The sequence below is a fragment of the Drosophila willistoni genome (genome assembly GCF_018902025.1).
Source record: "Drosophila willistoni isolate 14030-0811.24 chromosome XL unlocalized genomic scaffold, UCI_dwil_1.1 Seg142, whole genome shotgun sequence".
Lineage (NCBI taxonomy): Eukaryota > Metazoa > Arthropoda > Insecta > Diptera > Drosophilidae > Drosophila > Drosophila willistoni.
Window position 1 is genome coordinate 4,630,063 of NW_025814053.1, and position 13,937 is coordinate 4,643,999.

At 37.8% G+C, this 13,937-nt stretch overlaps 1 protein-coding gene across 1 annotated transcript in view; it reads left to right on the plus strand.

The window, feature by feature from the left end:
• Window positions 1–636: 636 nt before the first annotated feature.
• The window catches only part of LOC6652829, a 59,258-nt gene continuing 45,957 nt past the window's right edge, over window positions 637–13,937 (plus strand). Inside the window, exon 1 of the mRNA XM_023181395.2 lies at window positions 637–799. The gene's annotated coding sequence lies outside the window, so the exon portion shown is untranslated. The remainder of the gene's footprint in view (window positions 800–13,937) is intronic.

Genomic DNA, 13,937 nt, shown 5'->3' on the forward strand with positions numbered 1-13,937 from the left:
AAGTAGTAACTGTCGAATTGGAAAAGCGCTTGCGCCAGTTTTTCATTGCGAACGTATGGAAAGTCCTCGACCAGAGTAATGGTTTAGTTGTTTACCAATTTCCTAGCCCAAAGGTTGTCCTGCGCGCTTGCAATTTGCCTATTTAATATTCAGCCAAAGCATTTATCTAAAATTGATTGATAAGAGGCCATAAACAAATGTCGTTCGCATTGTGAGAATTTATTTCTTTTTGTTAAGTGTTGTCAGTGCTAGAGTAAAATAAAGAAGATAAAGCCACAAGTGTGCAAAGTTCAAATAAAAATAAACCTCAAAAAACAAAAAGCCGCCCAGAATCGAGGCCAAAATGCAGGCCAAAGCCACGTGCAAGCGGCTTGGCCATCAACCCCAACCCTAACAATAATACCATCGCCAAAACAACAACAACAACAACAGCCACGGCGACAGTGTTAACAAATTGCCGCGTTCCATTAGCTGCAACTGGCGTCGCTGATTCTTGTGCTCCCCCATAAATCAAGTAGTGACATAAACGAAAAGCGAAAGCCAAAGAGAACCACCAAGCAATAGCAGCACAAAGAAGAGAAGCTGTAGCACAAAACAAAACCAAAAAATAAGTAAAAAAAAAAGAAAGAACAGAAACTCATTTGCAAGCGTCGCTCGGTATTTGGGTCCGCGTGTCCGTGTGCGCGTGAGTTTGTCTTTGTGTCCTTTATCCTTACGCCCATACATTACGTACACATCTTGGCCAACAGTTGGCTTCATCCGTTCGCGTAAAAAAAAAGTACTAACGGACTGCTTTAAGGTGAGTCCTTTTGCATGAGAATTTAAGCTATATACATAAAAACCTATACATACATACATATATACAGAGGTGGTGTCAACAGTTGTTGATCCTCCTCCTTCCACATTCTCTCCATAATTGCTGATGTTTTAGAGTTACCAAAATTATAGAGGATTCATTTGCTCTTCTTCTTGGTGTATATAAAAATGGGAATTGATGATTTAGTACATTGAAATTTAAGGTCTAAAGAACTCGAATGCTTTATTTGCATTTTCTAAAATAATTTTAGGTTTATTTTTTTAAGGATTTCTCAAAATTGTTAGTGCCGAGTGTGACCAGATCTGTAGATCCTTTCATTAAGTTATTTAGGAATGTCTAGTACTTGCAAAAAACTCAATTACTTGCTTTCGGAGTGACGCCTGTTTGGCGTCTTAAGATCTTCCTTTTGAATGTATGATCCATGATCGCTCTTAGTTTGGGATCAGCCAACTATTTCTTAGTTTCTGTAGGAAGGAATTTTCTAAGTTCATACTTATATTTTAATTAAAATCACCAATTCAGTTCGACTGCTTCTGCATTTCAAAGTTGATCTATCCTGTGAGTGAGAGTGTTTGCATTGTTTGCGAATATACTTATCTGATGAGCATTCTGCAATACTCTATTTATATATACCTATAAATTTAATGACCACTTCATCAACAGAATTTTACCAGAACTTCTCCAGTTGCAACTGCTGAGCTGGTGATATTGGAAAATAATGATTTTCCGCATGGTCCCCCAGCTTGCGAATGGTTTATGGCCACCGCCCACCATCTTAACCCATTTGTACCTACATAAATATGTATGTATGGGTGTGTGTGTGTGTGCCAAAAGCGATAAGCGAAAAAATGCGTAACCTCAGCATGGGGCTCCGCATATTAATTACAACAAATTAAACTCTCGCATCTCATCCGAGCAACGCACTTTAATTAAAGACGCCAAAGAGTAATGTTAATAACCAACAACACCAACAGCCGCTGCAACATGGAGCAGGCTGCCAGCTTCTGATGGTTAGGGGCATGTATTGTTGGCGGAGGGTGGTTTGGGGTGTTGGGGGAATGGGGATTGATGGCAACAACGTCCAAGGCGTTGCATATTGTTGTCGTCGTCGTCGTCGTCAGTTGGCTGTGGCTTTGCTTTGGGCGCCTGTTAAATGTGCCAGACATCGTCGCGAAGGCTCCTTTCCCATGGATTCCCATGGATTCCCTTCCTCTCTCTGTTTGCTTCCGGTGTTTGGTGTCCCTTTTTTGCCCATTTTTGTTGTATGCTTCCTTTAGGTTTTGCACACACACACACGCACACAAATAGAAAATGTCTAACTATGTCGCAGCGGTGACTGCAAAACTGTTGCCAAAACAAAACTAAGTAGAAAATATGCTTTCCCTATCCCCCTATCTCTTGCTCGCTTTCACCATTTCTCTTTTGCTCTCTCTCACACTTTTTCTTGTTGTGTGTCTCCTTCTCTCTCTCTGTTTCTCTCCTACTTTTGTTGTTTGATTTATGCCAACGGCAAAAATTATGAAAAATTGCTACAAGCTGAATTTGAAAATAAAAATACAAAAAAAAAGTAAAATCTAAAAGCAGAAACATTGAAAAATGGTAGCAAAATTCAATATTTTATCCATAAATTAAGGCGAAACTGCTTCGCTGTACCGTTAAAGCGTTGTCCATACCGTTAGTCGCGCTATAATGCGCCTTGTAGCAATTAACATAAGCAAATTTCTCACCACATAAATCACTAAACAATTCATAAATTTCGCAACACCGAAATAGAGAGAGAAAGGGAGAGAGAGAGACAAAAAGAGAGAGAGAGAGTGAGTGAGCATTGAAAAATGCTAGAAAGCAAACAAACAAAGTCATAACCAATGGAAGATATATCAGATTATATAGCATAGAACACAAACTCTATAACTATGTACATATATCCTTTCGAACAGGTAAATCCAATAAATACAACCATAAACCCAGTGCAGAATTAAGCAAGAGCGGGGCCTGTAGCAATCACAAATCAAAAATATAAGTTTTGGGGGTGATAAACATAAATGAAATACAGTCAAAAACAAATTGCAAAAGTAATGCTGTTTTTTCGAATTTTTAAGCATTTCATTCAAAATCAGAATTTTGTATATTTTAAAATAGTTTTAAATTTGTTGTCATTAAATAAAGCTTTCAATGATCATATATTTTTTATTTTCTTGCTTTATGGCTAATCTGGCACTTATAAATCATTGAGCCGATCTTAAACATATAAGAGTTTCATCTTGATCAAACTGACTGATCATCTTCCTAGATGATAACTGCTTTGATTGAATTAAAGGTAAAAATGCCAGAGCATAAAACCATTTCCAGGATAGGTTAGATTATTCATTTACGCATAAAAGAAATTGAAAAAAGAAATTGCTTTTTGGGACATAATGGAAATAAAAATAGAAAAATATTAATAATATAAATAATTATTAGAGTTAGAGTTGTGAGAAAGTTCCTAAGAGCAACAAAAGAGCGAAATATAACTAAAAATTAACTCACGAATGAAGCCGATGAGTTAAAAAAGATCAATTAGTAGGAATAAAATTATATTTCTGTGTGCTCTCAAAAGTACTTAAATGTCGTTTTAGTATTTAACTAAAATCTTATGTCTAAAGAGCGTTAAAAGGCTTGTTAGTGAGGGGAAACGGTAGGTTGGGCGATGCAACTTCTAACTTCTGCAACTCCAAAAGGTTGCAGATGAGGGTTTCGTATTTAAATAAATGCGGTTAACTTAAAAGTTAGCCTCAAACCGCATAAAAGTACATACATATATACATACATATACATATAAAAAGGGAAACCAAAAGTCACAAAGACACAGAGGCTGAAAGAGAAGTACATTGAGTAAATGCAAGATGGATAGAATGATGGAGGGAACGCACCACAAAGTGACTAAGAGTAGCTCAAAGTGGTCTACACTTGACTGATTTAATGCATGTCAAAATGTCAAAATATGCATGCACAAAGAAAACGTCAGACCACGCCCCAAACGGCCCAGCAGCCTTCTCTCTCCATTTTTGACCACACGGTCAAATAATTATAAATGATAAATGTCATATGGACAACGCGCGACACGCCGAGCAAGAGAGAAAAAGAGATAGAGACAGAGACAGAGAGAGAGAGAAAGCGAGAGTGGAGATGAAGCAAAAGGGATAGACTGAAACATTTAAACTTACATATATTAAACTTAATTTGGCACAGCTCATTAATAAAACAACATTGTGTGTGTGTGTGTGTGTGAGTGAGTAAAAAAGAGTGGGGGGATGGGGATGGAATGCGAGTGAGATATAGCCAACTGAAAAGAGATGGCAACTCTGGCAGTCCTGTTCAAACTTTAAAGTGTTGTCGCCGTCGTCGACGTTCTGGCAGACAAATGACACGAAGCCCCGCTGCATAATTTATGCATAAAATCTTGTAACAACAACTTATTAACAAAACAGAAAAAAAAGAGAATAATAAAAGTACGAACAACCAACAACCAGTTACAACAAACAAGCGACAACTATAAATAACCAACGAACACACACAAACTAACAAGTCTAAGAGAGAGAGAGAAAGAGAGAGAGAGAGCAGAACATTTTATACCCTTCAACAAAAAAAGGAACCTAAGAGTCTTTCTAAAGATGATCATTAGCACAAGTGAAATAACCATCTATTTTAAAAGAATTCAGGGACTATATATATATGTACATATATACGCGGTGATAATATGTTGACAAAATTTACATTTGAGATTAGCAATTTTGTATCTATGTATTCTATTTCTATTGGTAGAAAAAGATACATATACGAAACTATTCAACGGGCATTGGAATCGAGTAAAATGTTTATATGATATAGGTATAAGAACATTAAAGGTTTTCTTCCCTTGTTCCTTTATAATAACATGTCAATTATTGTACAAGCCTTTAATCGAACAGACATTTGAATGTCACAGATGAAAAGCCTATGCCTAAAAACACTGTTATCCTTACTTAAATATTAGCTTTAATGAAACATTTATATTATTGGAAATAAAGCATACAATGAATGAAAATTAATGAAACTTTTGATCTTCTATTTTTGCGTATTTTGCTTTTGAAAGGGAATCTCTTGCTAATTTAGGACAATGTCTTTAAAGCATAAGTCTTTCAATCATTATTATGATGAGAATCTATGGGAGAGCCTGGCATTCTAGCAACTGGTTACATGGTAATTGTTACATGGTTTTTACTGTAACTTTTATGCTGAAAAACGCGAGGGTATTTCAACTACGTTTTCAAGTTAGACGTTGCCTCTGGCTTTCCTTTTTTTATACTTCTTTTTAGTTTTGCGTTATATGTTGTTGTTTTTCAAGTGCCTGTGAAACTGTAAAAACTCGACGGCTTTTCATAGAGTACTTGTTGTCGCTGCTGTTGCTTTTGGTGTTGTTGTTGTTGTTCTATTTTCGTCGCCGCCTGCGGCTAGACCAACAATTTTTCGTTTCATTTTCGTTTAGTGTCAAGTGGGTACCAGCAACAACAACGACAACCAGACGAACGAGAAAAGTTACACTAACAGTAACAGCAGCAACTAACGGTAATAGTCATGCACAGGACACGACAAACTGCTGGCATATTATGCCAGCAACAGCAAACAGCCAAAACAACAACAAAGATATTTTACACACACACACTCACACACACACACGCACACAATCCACATACTTGCACTTGTCAAATGCAGACCAAGAACCCTCTAAGAAAACAAAGTAAAATATTATGAAGGAAACAGCTAAAAGGGTATATCAAGTGGCTAATATTAAGGAATATATATTACACGGTATATTGGCCAATCAACGATAATGTTTTATATGGCAAATCGGTTAAATGGCTGAAAAATCGAAAGCAAAACCTTGTTTCTTTTTATATTACTTTGTAATAAATTTAATCACTATTTGTCTATTATCTTCAGTCAAATCTTTCCTTTTGTTTTATTCAATTTCAATTGAGTGGTCCCAAAAAAGTATGCTATACTATTTTCACGTTGCCATGAAAATGGATGGATAAAGTTTATTCCCTCAAAGGGTACAAAAACTTCGTTAACTACTTGCTTACTGTGTCTTACTTAGTCTAGTGTTTATTTGTTGTTATTCTTGTTGTTGTTGTTGTTGCTGCTATTATTATTATTATTGTGGTTGTTGTTGTCCCATAACTGCTGCTGCTTGTTTGCTTGCTTAGCTAAGCGCTTCCCGTTTGCCAAGCTGATTTATATGATGATGATGCACATACACACACACAGACATATAAGGACCAACACACACGCACACTGGCATAAGCTTACATAAACGCATTTTCAATGCTTCTCAAACTGTGAGCACATAAATTAAGGTAAAGCAACTCGCTTTAACCCAACTGAATGTCTATGTCTATGTCTGTGTATGCTTGTGTCTTGCTAACCCTATTTTTAGAGTTAGGGACTACTTAAAGGCACACGCACACAGACATACACAAGATTACGATTGCCATTTGCTGCCTACAGGATATGCAATAAAACTGACGCCAAAAACCAGAAAAAGAACTGTATTAGGGGAACATATTGTAGGACAAAAACTACATAACGAACAAGTGTATACACTTTAACTGCTTGGCTTAAATCGGTCAATCATACTATCGGAATTAGATAATATAGTAATTTTATTTGCATCTCCTTAAAAGAAAGCAGATGAAACTTAGTGAGTCAGAAAAATAAGGAAAATGTACTTATATACTTTGTATATTTTGCCAATCAGATCGGCTGATCTCATTTTGTATACCATCCAGGGAATAATTTTGCTAATAAATACAGATCAGACAGAAATGTGTAAGAGATTTACATCTCGAAGGCATCTTTTTGTTTTAAGGGTATGAGAAAAGGAGAAAAAAAACTGGAACTGATGCGCAAAGCAATTTTGCAAATTGCACAAATACACACACAAACACACACACACACACACATACATACATATGCAAAAACACCCAACACGAACACACACCAATTTCTCGAAATGTTAACTGTTTACCTCTATTTGCCTTGGCCAACCCTTTCCCTCAACTCAACTCAACTTCTCTCAGCCTTCCTTCTTATGATGCTACGAGCATCACACAGTGCGTATGATTAATTTAAATGCAATGCCAAGTATTTGCATAAAGCCCATAGACAGAAGACGACTTAGACGACTTGCAATCGCACTCTCTCTCTCTCTCTCTCCCTCTTTCTCTCACTGCCACAGTATTTTTCTCCTTCTCCACCTTATTTGCCTCTTTTGCCTCATTTTACTCTTTCTCTGCATCTCTTTCTTAATGTGTTTGCTTCTTGAAGCGTATGCTGACTCTCCACCGACTTGAAGGGATCTTTCTCTTCCTTCTATTCCCCTGCCCACCAACTTTGACTCTTTTCACCCAGTTTATATTTGCTTAAAGCACTCGAAATCAATTAAATGCATAGTTTCAAGTTGCTCGAAGAGACAGAGAATGTGTGTGTGAGAAAGAGAGACTGAGAGAGAGAAAGAGATATAGACTTTTTCTTTAGTCGACTGGCAAACAACAATTTTATGTACCAGAACCATGCTCGTATTCATTAGCAGCACCCCAAAAAAAGAAAAAAAAAAACGAAGCCCATGAGATGAGCGAGATAGACAACAGAAGCACCACCACCAGAAGTAGCAGCAGGAGAAGGAGAATGACATTTGGAGTGAAGAAGCAAGGAGTCTGAGTCTGTCTGGTGAAGTGTTTAGCTTATTGAAAAGTTTTCATTTGGCGTTGCGCACACGTTTAGCGTAAAGTTGCAGTCAGGCTGGGTGGCTGGCAGGCAGGCAAAATGTCAGAGCTCCCCACCATTACAGTTTCTTAAAACTTCTCCCACTCACTTACCACCTCCTGTTTACGTTTTGCTACTCCACTTTCTTCATTCCAATGGCAATCCCCCAAAATGACAAAGTGAACTTAAACTCGTCGGAACTAAACTGGCGGCTGTCGTGCTAATCAGCCAACGAATGCCAACAGCTGCTACCATCTCGCTGATCCGGTTGCTTTTTCTCAGTCCTCAGTCCTCAGTACGAAGTCCCCAGTACCTAATCCCCAGTCTTCAGTCCAGTTCGTGTATGTTTCCTTCTACTTTTGGTAGAAGGTGGTATAGAGGTTGGTACCTTCATTTAGGTTAGCGGCATCAAAAGTTTCTCTGAATTATGTAGCGCAACGGTAATTTGAGGCAAACTTTGATGTACTCTCAAATAGTTTTCATGCCATCCAATAGAAAAGAGCCTGAAGAATGCGCTTTAAAGGCGTGACAACAAATTTGTTAAATTCAAATTGAATTGAAAGTACTTATTTGCACTTGATTAAAAAGTTTTTCAATAAATCTTTATACCATTAAAAATTAAGTGAACCTGTTTCGATATTGTACATACACAACAGTGAAAAGCGAAAGATTTATAAACAATAACATAATAACTTGTGAGGTAAAAGAGGCAAGCAATTAATCACAATAACTAAATCGATAAAAAAAAAAAATTCCAACGCTTTTGTAAATCATTTGACTTGGTACTACTTTTAGTTTTGTTTGTAGACAATTGAAAAGATATTTGTAAATTATAAGTAAATATATATATGAATACATATCAAGTATGAATCAAATTTAGTGATAAGCGATGCAGGGCAATAAATCGTAGACAAGATGACCAGGTAAATCATCATAGGGTCAACAATAAATTAGACAGATTGACAAAGCTTTTCTCTTAATTTTCCGATAAGTATATTCTAAGGTCCTAATTCTAATAATTGTCTATTAAGTGTGTGTCTCTCTCTCTCTATTTGTCTCCCTGTCTTTCACTCTCCACATTTAATTGGGTCATAAATTTGTTGCTTATGGAAAATCATGCATACATAAATCTTTCTTGTCATTATTTTGATTTTACCATTTGCTCTAAAAACCAGAAAACCAAAATCCGATTCCAAATCAACCAAAATGAGAATGAGAACAAAGGCCAAGCAGAAGCTAAACGAAACTTTTGACATTATTATTATTATTATTATCATTCAATAATCGTTATCGATAATAACTAAACATTGATTTATGAACACACTTTGTCAGTGGTGTCCATTGTGTATGTGTGTGTGTTTGGATGTGCTTTAGCGTCACTCTTAGCAAATCCACACTTCCTCCAAACCTGCCTCCTGCTCATCTAAAATGTGATCCCAAAAAACCTCCAACCAACATTTCTCCATTCCCCATACCTCAAACCTCATCGAATTTGCACACAGACAAAGGCCATTAAAAACGCTATCAATGTTAAACCAGCCACAACAACAGCGACCAATGCCAAAACCAAAATCGAACCCAAGCAACACAACAACAAAAAAAAGAAGAGAATCAAACCAAAAAAAAAAAAAAGAAAAGTGAGGGAAGCGAAACCAATTCCAATTCAAAAACAAATCCATTGTAAATGCCAGCGACATAGTGAGCAAGAGAGAGAGAGAGAGAGAGGACAGCAGGATGGAGGTAGGGATGATGGGGACTTAAAGGGTCGCTGGGTCGGCGCTCTGTGTGGCATAATAATAACCGCCAACTTGTCACCTTGCCACCGTTAGAGTTAACCTTTATTATGGGCACACAAGAAGAAGCTCGTAAAAGGGGATGTTGGATAAAAATTACGTGTATCCTTTTTCTAATCACAAATGCGTGTGCGTCCAGGACACAGACCATAGGACATGGGACACAGACACACACACACACACATACAAGTGGGAATAGGCTGCGGAGATGGGCCATGGAGCCATGATGATTCGCCGACGAAACGAACTATTACTTTTATTTCCTCTGCGGCTTGCAATATGTGCGGATGCGAGCACACATTTCGGTTACCCTTTCCCCAAAAGGTATTACAATTTGATTATCAGAAGGCCATTAAAACAAAAACTATGCACAAATTTTGAGAGTTTCGGTTATGTATAAAAATGAAAATTTATGAAATTATTGTAGTTCGAAAACAAACCAAAAAAGGTGACAAATTTCAAATGATTTTGTAAAATTCTTGCACTGCAAAAATCTTGGCTAAAATCAAAGTTTCAAAATAGTTTTGGAAATTAAAAGTTTGGTAGCATATCAATAAAGTCACAATTTTTTGTTTTTAAAGGAAAAGGTCTTGTAGATTGAAGAAATGTTCAAAAATATCAAAAATCCGTCAATTGACATCCTTTTAGTAATAAGGATATATCCTTAATTGATAGTGACTTAATTTTTCGGCCAATAAGTTTGTAAAGTTTGGTAACTTGGAGTTATGAAATTTCTCTTTTAATTATAATTTAGTTATTAGTTAGATAGAGCATACAAAATTCGTATGAGTATACTCATTTCGTTTTATGCTCTCAGTCATTTCGTGGTTTAAGTCCCCGTTTGGGGCGAAAGTTCATAAATGATTGCTAGGTCCGAGTTAGCCGAGGTAGCCGTTGCGGTTTTTGTGTCGCATACAAAGTGATAACGAAATAAATAAATAATAAATTTCCTTTTTATTTCAGAGCGCAGAGTCTCTATGCTTTTGAATTTCAGCAAGTTTGTTATGTTTTCGCTTTTCGGATTCGTTTCGTTGCTGTTTCGTTGTTGTTGTTGTTTTTGTTTTCTATTTTCAATGCTTTTGTTTGGTTATTTGCTTTACCCCATAAATAAATAGCTGGCAAAAGGTTTTGGTTTGCTTTGCTCCTGCACATGAAGTTTGTCGCTTGGCTGGACCTCGTCCTGTCCAGCTTCAGTTTAGTCTAGGGTTTCGGTTTTTGGGTTTGGCTTTGGTGGGTGAAGTAAAGCGGGCTGGTGGGTGGCATGAAATTTTTGGTTCGCTTCAAGGGAATTTGACCAAAAAATGCGAAGCTGTGTAAATGTAATAACTGCGGCATATGTATGTAAGTAAGTAGAGGAGTGCATAAATTTTGGCCCAAAGACAGCAAGACAGTCATACAGGGGGATAACAAGTAGTCGAGGGTGGATACACACTGGCAGGAGAGGTGAAACGAAAGACAAAGTCAAGGGCCTGAGTTATGAATGTTTCTTCTTTTCCTCCTCTATCTTCTCTTCTCTCATGCTCGGTCCTTGTTCCTGTAAAGGGAAAAAGTGTAGCATAATGAAATTTTTCAATGAATGAATATGTGACGCAAATAAAGTGAGTGTATGTTAATATTTATTCATTCATTCACTCACTACGTTTGTATGTACATGTATGACTTTATTTCATTTCTCCATATATATGTACATAAATTGTGCAATCATTCAATTCATCATTCCTTTACTTTGCACAGTTTTTCTGCCGATTCTCATTCTCATGCTTTTTTCCATTTCAACTTTCACACTCTTCTTCGCTCTTTCTCTCTCTCTCTCTCTCTCTCTCTCTCTCTCTTTCTCTCTTTTTGTCTGTGTCCATTTTTGTGCCCTTAGCGTCCTATTGGAACTATTCATTTTGTCATTAATTTTGTTTCATTTTATGGTCCATGTTTAACTGACTTTCGCTTCACATTTGTCATTTTCATTAACTCATTTGTTACGGTCATGCTAGCATAACCGTTGACCGAATTCATTAACCGTTATATAGAAAAAGGCAAACGTTATAAATGGTTATAATAGAACAATAAGGTATTGAAAACAGTTTCGCTCACCTTTTAAGAAGAAAATCCTTTTTAAACTTAACAGACGATTCCGTTTGACTTTTGGCCAAAATGAGATTCTCTTTAAACGAAATCTTTTTGATACAATTAATGAAATCGTTGCGGTATTCTAAGTAATAAACATATCTCAATTAAAATCTAATGTAGCATATTTCAAAATGGTATTAAGTACTTGAAACTTTTGGGTAAACATGAAATTCGCTAAGCCTGAAATATTAATTCGATTAATTAACGATTAGAAAACAATTGCATCAGCATATTAAATAACTTTTTCACTTTCGGCTTATCCTCTTAAGATTAAATTGTGAAAAGAAAAATGCGTAGAATGGAAACTATGAAGTTATCTAAGTTTGTATTACATTGCCACACCCAAGCGCCTCCTTACACACACACACCTACGCACATACACCAACACATATACACACACACACAGGTCGGATCTCTTGTTACGGCTGGGCACGCACATATGCCATATTTTGCTGCAAGTTTGTGGCTCGCCAAATGATTTCGCTGCTATTTGCTGTTGTTTTCACATTCCCTCTGTCTGTCTGTATCTTTACTTCCAACACCTCTGCCCTCCTCCCTCCACCCCCCTCCCGTCCACTGACATTGCGCCAACTTATCACCAGCATGAGCTGGGATTTTGTTGCCAGATGACAACATGACAGAGTCAGAGTCCCTTAGCCTTATAGCCCAAATGTCGGACTGGGTGGACGTTTTGCAGGTATCCCCCTTTTTGGTACTGATTCTGGTCTTCTTGGCCTTGCTCAGAGTCTCAGTCCTTAGTGGTGCTGGTGGTGGTGGTGGTCCTGGTGCCTGGCCATGTGTCTTGCTCACTTTACAGGAATGCATTGAGAAAGCCTTCATGGTTTTATCTTTGTGCTCGCTTGCTTATGATTAATTGTACAAACTGCGTGAGGGGCTGCTCACTGGACAGTGGATCCCTGTGAAAGCTCCACAATATGATGTGTATATTAGTTGCTGGAATTGGAAACGACGATAATTTGGTCGAGAAATTGTGAAATTAATATCTAAACAGTTTCAATTCAACTGACATTCGATACGAATTATAACTGTAACTAGCTGTAGTTTCCATTACGATTTCGAATTTCCAATTAACATTTCGATTTGAGTTTCAGTTGGTTCGATTTTGGTTTCAGTTTCAAAGCTTCTTATGGACTATGTATTCTAACGATTCACAATTACAATTTTTATGTGTGCAAATTCTCCCAAAAAAAAAAAAAAAGAAAAAAATTACATAAAATCTCATCATGCGAATTGTCAATTGTGTGTTTTTGTCAATGGGCGTGGGCGTGGCATTTGGCTTAAATGCGTAACACATGCTGCAGTTTAGTTTGCGCTCAGCACTTTTTGGTTTTCCTCCAGTCACCACCGCCAGATGGCCATTATTTGCTACCTGAATGTTTTTGCCTTACTTACTTGCCGGTTTAGTTTAAGCCATAATTTCAAATGCTGTCTATAATAGGATGCCCCGGCCCGGCCCGGCTCCATCTTCCCCCGTCTTCCACTCAGAGCGTTTTGCGCTCAATGTCTGTGCCTGGTAATTTGCATTTAAATTTGCCAATGTTTTGCCTTTTTCTCGTTTTTTTTTCTGCAACAACAAAAAGAGGAAACAAAACGAAAGGCGCGTGAGTTGCGAATGAGATGAAGAGTAAGGGTAAGGGTAAGGGAGGCGTATGAAGGTGGTGCCAAACTGTGACTACGGGCAGGGGACGACCAACGGGGGCGGCGCTGCCGGTGGGGCGTGGACGTGGAGGCATGTTATCAGAGCAAGTTGACAACTTTGCAATGCGTTTCGCTTAGATTTGTTTAATATTTGGCCGCAGGGCGCCGAATGTCGAAGCACCCAACTCAAAAAAAAAAGAAAGAGCCGAACAAAAATCTAAAGAAGAAGCGAACAAGAATAAAAAAGGGACCACGCCCCCCTCCACACCCTTGAAGCTGTTTGATGTTTGTTATGAACCAAAAAAAAAAAAAAGTGCCAAGCGAAACCGGCTCGGATCTGTGGGTGTGTGTGTGTGTGTGTGTGTGTGTGTGTGTGTGTGTGTGTGTGTGTGTGTGTGTGTGTGTGTGTGTGTGTGTGTATGAGGGGAGGGAGATAAGGATAAAAAGGATGAGAAGAGTATGACGAAACAACGAAACAACCTACCAACTGACTGGCTGACTCCCTGACTGACTGACTGACTGACTGAGTGTAGGCCAACAACTGTAGCCAAATATTAAATAACCTTTCGGTTATTGGCTTAGTCTACCTCTCTCCTCACTCATCTCACGCTCTTGTTCACTTTCGAATATTCTCATTCTCTACCACTTGCTTTTGCCTTCTGCAGCTCTTCTCTGTCTCTCCCTCTTTGTCGCTCTCGTTCGCTATACAACCCGATGAAAATCCCGTTTCTGTCCGTCTGTTCCCTCTGCCTTGTGTTCCT